The 6,000-nt window shown below is 47.3% G+C and overlaps 1 protein-coding gene across 2 annotated transcripts in view; it reads left to right on the top strand.

Moving 5' to 3' along the window:
- The first annotated feature begins 206 nt into the window (after positions 1–206).
- MOCS1 (molybdenum cofactor synthesis 1) overlaps positions 207–6,000 on the top strand; it is a 54,365-nt gene continuing 48,571 nt past the window's right edge. For both annotated transcript variants that reach the window (XM_067564779.1, XM_067564781.1), the window contains exon 1: positions 207–263. The gene's annotated coding sequence lies outside the window, so the exon portion shown is untranslated. The remainder of the gene's footprint in view (positions 264–6,000) is intronic.

The raw sequence follows: 6,000 nt of genomic DNA, 5'->3' as shown, positions 1-6,000 counted from the left end.
GATTGGCTGATGGTGGCACTTTCCCCTCACGTGACTGAGGTGGCGGCGGCGGCGCGGGCAGAAGCAGAGTCAGATCTGAGCTGGCCCCGCGCGTGCCGCTTCTGTGCGGGACGGGCTCAGCCAGGCCCATGGCAGCGGCGCAGGGCGTTCGCGGCTGCCTCCTGCGGGGGCCGCTCCGTGCCCGGCCGGGCAGGGGCTGCAGCTCCGGGGCTCCTGTGCGGCAGCAGCAGCAAGCGCTGGTGGCTGCCCCCGCCCCAGCTCAGGTGGGTGGGGGGCTCCTTTCAGCGGGGGAGCCGGGCAGGTGTGTGGCCCCATAGGAAGGTTGTGTGGGGGCAGCTGAGGAGCAGGGAGATAAACGGGGGTGACTGTGGGCAAGGGGCTGCTGGGGTGGGAGATAGCTAGGGAGAGGGGGCCAGCGGGTAACTGGATTTGATGGGTGCCAGCCCTTGGGGCTGACCTGCTGTAGGGGATAACGGGGGCAGTAGTTATGGAGGGGGTGGGTGCCAAGGAAAATGCTGTTTTGGAGGTTGAGGATTAACTAGCTTTGGAGGTGGCTGAGGGGGGCAAGGGGCATAACACTTTAAGTAGCTATTAACACTGACTCAGAGCCACCTCTGGAGGGAAGGGAGTCAGTAGCAGAGGAGCAGGGAGGTGAGGGCTTTTAGGCAAAGACCTTGGCACAACCCCTTGCTCGTACAGCATGTGCCAGGAGACTTTTGACCTTTGAGACTGGAGGCAGCCTTGTGGAAAAAGCCCATCGCAGTAGACTGCAGGGTGCTAAGTTTATCTTTCTTGGAAAGCTGAGTTGCACAGTCAGCTACTTTGAAGGGGAAGTTAGCTAGAAAGAAGAAGAGATTGAGTGGACTGCAGATAATTTTTTAAAAATCTGTAAAGATTCTCCTATTTTGCCTCTTCTGTACCCTTAATGCTGAGATGGGTAACTACTTTTTAAACACTGATGACCTTTGTTTTAGATAGCACTTTTTTTTCCTTGAGGGATCGTAAAGCACTTTACTGAAATATGTACAGAAATCCTTTCACTCACTAGTGAAATGTAACCACATCCTGACTGGAATGTGGCAGCTGGCTAATAAGGAACAACAGTGCCACATGACAGTTCACAGCTGGAAATTAAAGTGAAAATGATATCCCTCTAATCTTATCTGTTTTGGTTTTTTTTAAACTGGGGAAATAGCTAAGATGTTCCCTATTATCTTGAGTGTGAGTTTATTCAAAGAGCAGGTCCTTGTATAAAGGGTTAACTTTTTAAAGTTGCTGTGCAAGTAGTGTTTTATAATTGGAAATAATGTCACATAATTTAAGCTCCAGCTTTAAGTGTTTAGTCATATGTTTGTTCTGCTTCTTTAAATTTGGTTTCATTCTACCTTGTCTGGTTTTTGTTCAAAAATTCCTCTGCAGTAATTGCAACTATAATATCCTAGCATTGTAACTGAAATGGACTAAAAATAACAGTGACACTAAATAGTCTGTCAGTTGTCCAAGGTGAGAAAAGAACATATGGTTAAAGGTGACAAGTAAATTAGACTTTTAATTCTTTCATTCTTTATAATGTACCATGTTACTAGTAAGGACTTCTGTGCATTTTAAAATCTTCAGCCTGCCGGTGTTACTTTAATCAATAATACATCCTTTCCCCCCTTACAGGCTGTTTTTTGGTCTCAAATGGAATAATAATAAATACTTATCTCAATTACAGTTATATTATTGTTTAGTAATAGTGAAATTCTCTCTCTTTCATCCATATCGTAGTGAGCAAGTCACTCAGCAAAAATATTTTTCCATTCTGGGTATACTGTGCACTATTCAAAAGCACATTATCTGTAAATGCCAGAAGTGGCAGTCTTTCTTGAAATTGGTCATCAAAGATGATCAACTGGATGTAACCCAAAAGGTTATGTGGACTTTCTAATAAGAAGGCTGTTTGTTTACTTTGCGCAGGTGGCTTGAAACTGAATTTCCTCAGCAAGAACATTGTCTTAATTAGGCTGCTCTCAATTTAACTGTTAGATGCCTTGAAAATTAATTCCCCCCTCCTTAGTGCCAAATTGGGGGTGGAAAGCATAACAAAAACATGGAGTCCAAATGTCTGGCACACTGATCAAAAAGATAGAATTTGATGTACCCCAGTTTTACATGATGTATTGATCACATTTTGTCACATGGCAGTCCTTAACAAGCAAAAAATAGGCTGAGACTAGGTTCTGGTGCTGGTTTGTGGGTTACCAGAAGTCAATAATATTTAAAAACTGACAGTGAATTTAATACTTTTTTTTACAAGAAATCAAATTGACAGTAAACAATGTCATTAAAATTGGCTCAATAATTTAGAAAAATGTTTTTTATTTTTGATGGTTCACATAGTAGACTTTCTAAATTGTGTAACCACACACACACACACAGCTTTAAGTCTAAAATTGCCTTAGAGACTACAGTTTTAAAATTGCTCAATCTGGATTAATTAGCTCTTTTGAATGCTACTTTGACAAAATTCTGCTTTAAAACCTGCAATCACTTTTTTTGTGAGAAGGGGAGAGCAGTTGGGATATCTGATGGGTAGATCTGTGACTTCTATATGTCTGATGGGGATTCAGCCTACAATTGCCACCCTGTGACTTAGGCATCCAGTCGATGCCAGTTATTCCATGTAAAATGGGATTATGCGTCTGTTTCTTCTCAATCCCTTCTGGGGGTCCAATGGGGGGAGGAAAAGGCAGTGGTACTCTTTCCAAGTTCCTACCGCAAAATAAGCACTCAGATGGATAGCACTCAGACGCTGCTCACTCTAAGTTGTGCAGTTATTCAAAATACGATCACACATGCCACTTGGCCTCTCCCTCTCCCCTTGGCTCCCTTCCGCTGTCCACCTACATGAGGAAGGAGATGTTGTCCTCCAAATGCTACCCATTTATGGCACTAAAAGGAGATGTTACACACAGCACATGTTGCAGATCTGTGATCATTTACTCACGCAGGAGCAGAGGTTGACATATAAATCATTGCAGGGCATCAGAGTTAATCCAGCCCTGAGAAGAATGGCACAGTTCTCACCTCTCAGGACTACTGTTTCAGGCTGCAGACTCAGTTCTGCAAATGCTTGGCTCAAATTTTTGACGTTTCCTCAACAACCATAACAGCTAGAGATTTGCGTTTAAAAAAAAAAACAAAAAAAAAAAAAACCCTAAGATTCTGGAGAAAGAGTGGGATCTTTACCCTGCCTACCCTTTTACACCACTCTGGTCCTTGTAGGTGATGCAGTGAGGCCTAAAAAGGCCCCATATCCAGCTGGTGTGGAATCCTAGGCCCAGGACTTTGAAAGGATAGCCATATGACTTTTCCCCAAGAACCCCCTCTCAATCCTCTGCATATGGGACAAGGCTGGGGGAATGGGAGGGGAGTGTTTGGGGACAGGCTGGGAGTTGGAGGCGTGTATCAGGTCAGGCTGCATGATGTTGCCAAAGTAGCTCAAATTAAGCAATATTTGGGCTTACCTTTTAAAGACTAAGCGGTGTTTTTTACCTACTTGCAGCCGGTGGGATTTTACATTTAACTTAGGGGCCACTTTTTGTCTGGGCTCTTCCCCCCCCTTAGATCATGCTCCACCCCCACATCCAGCATGATGGTGCAAGCCCTGCCCCCATGCTGCTCTGTAACCTCACCCTGTTTTGGATGGCTTTTTTAGACCATGTAACACAGGGGCCTGTCTGGCCCCGCAGTTGTGGCCCTTCTTTGGGCCCTGGCTCAGAGGAAGGCCACTGCACCTTCCAAAAAGGGGAATGTTTGCTGCGAAATGAGTCTATTGCCCCGGCCCTCAGGCAGGACAGGCAAGCAAAGCAGTCTATCGCCCCAGCCCTCAGGCAGGGCGGGCAAGCAAAGCAGTGGTTTCAATTCGAGAGTGCAGGGGACGGTGCTCACTCTCTGGGTGGTAAGGGGGAGAGGAGGAGGACGCAGGCCCACCCAACTCCACTGCATCCCAGCCCAGGGCCTTAGCAGTGGCAAAGGCGTGCCACTAAGTTGGCGGGGCTCCTGCTGCAACACGACGACTGGGGCTTGCCACTATCTCAGCCACAGTCATGGCCACCCCTGGGCTACTTCCTCCCCATATCAGCAGGTACCTGTATCTGTAGGTTCCTCAGAGTCACTGGGGTGGACTGGCGAGCCTGCTGCGGGTGGTCTCTCGGCATCTACAGGCAGCAAGCTCCTCGGCTAGAGGCAGTTCCTCCAGGTCCCAGGGCTCGGGGGTGGCTCAGCCTCCGGCAGCTCCTCTAGGTCCTGCCCTGTCTGGGGGAATGGCTCAGCCTCAAGCAGATCCTCTAGGTGAGGTCCAGCCTCGGGAGGGGTCTCCCAGCCTTCTGGCTCAGGGAACTCTGTCCAATCACTAGGGCCTACGGGCTTGGCCAGTCTAGGGGGCCCAGGGGCCCTACCCAACCCTTAGCGGTTGCTCTCTTGGGCCACTCCCAGAGTCTCTGCCCCAGAGAGTACTCACTCCTGTCAGTGGCCCGGCCTAGTTCAGGCTTCAGCTATAGATAGCAGGGCCACACATCTACCTCTGGCAGCAGCTTCCTCCCCTCTGAGCTGTGGGGCCTGCTTTTTGTAGTCTCAGCCTTGGCTGAGACTCCGCCCCTCTGGTACTGGATTGGTCGGCCAGCAGGCCCTATCACGAGCCAGCCTCCCAGTTGCTGGGAAGACTGGGCTGCCGGCCGTTTCTCTGTCTGGCCCCGCAGTTGTGGCCCTTCTTCGGGCCCTGGCTCGGAGGAAGGCCACTGCACCTTTTTACAGACCAGTTGTGCTTGTTTCTTTTTGGAATTTTCTGGCAACAGTCCATTACAAATGCCTAATTAGTGATTTGTTAAGACAAGCATTTGATCATTTTTGTAAGTGTCTCAGAGAAGTCTGTTAAATCTTTATAGTCTCTGGAAACTGAAGTGAAGAATGTAGCTCAAGTCCTTGATGTGTCAGGAGAAGTAAGATTTGGCAAGTCTATGGGAAGTGTGTGTGTGACAGTGAGGGTCCAGATACCCCCAAAGAAAGAATGGGTGTGTGTGTGAACCCCAAAGTGTAAGTAATTGAATCAACCGATTGTATACAATGTTATGTATGAAAAAGCATGTTGAGAAGTCTCTTATGAAAGTTTGTAATGTTCTAAACTTAATAGTCATTATGCAATGAGCATGCAGTCTATGGTTATGAATTTATGTATTTGTGTATACTGAGGACTATTCATAAAACTTTGGCTCCACCTCACAGCAGGACAGTGCTCCATCAGACAAGGAGCGGTGTCTCCTGCGCCAGTGTTTACACAAAACTCAAGAAACATCCATTGTACAACCCAGGAAAATTCAGCAATGGGACATTACCATTAACTGGAAGCCATTGAGACAACTGGGCCTTTCCTTATTTGAGTATCTACAGTGACTGAATAAAAAACCCTGGAAAAAAACCTTTTAAAATGAAAGAAACTGAGAGAGCGCCTCAGTGGGTATGTCTACACTGCAGTTAGACACCTGCATCTGGCCTGTGCCAGCTGACTAGGGCAACCGGGGCTCAGGCTAAAGGGCTGTTTAATTGCAGTGTAGATGTTCCAGGTTGGGCTGGAGCCTGAGCTCTGGGACCCTCCTGCCTTGCAGGGTCCTAGAGCCTGGGCCCCAGCCTGAGCCTGGATGCCTACACTGCAATTAAACAGCTCCTTAGCCCGAATCCCGCAAGCCTGAGTCAGCTGGCACATGCCAGCTGTGGGGTTTTAATTACAGTGTAGACATTAGATTCCCCCCTACAGCTAGAGGGTATGCAAGGAAACTGTTCAAAGGCAATAGGTAACTTGTATTAGAAAAGAGATTTTATCTAATACAGGTGTGTGAAGCCTGAGGTTGCATCTTTGTTTTTGTTGTAACTTGTGTATGTTCGCCCTCACTCACTAGTTCATCTTTGAATCTTTGGCTTTTCTGTAAAATAACCCTTTTGTGTGTTTTTACCCCCAAGTAT

The sequence above is a fragment of the Emydura macquarii genome, unplaced genomic scaffold (genome assembly GCF_026122565.2).
Source record: "Emydura macquarii macquarii isolate MOO-44397 ecotype Brisbane River unplaced genomic scaffold, CSIRO-AGI_Emac_v2 contig_2676, whole genome shotgun sequence".
Lineage (NCBI taxonomy): Eukaryota > Metazoa > Chordata > Testudines > Chelidae > Emydura > Emydura macquarii.
Note: the sequence above shows the minus strand (reverse complement) of the source record. Positions and strands in the feature narration are given on the sequence as shown.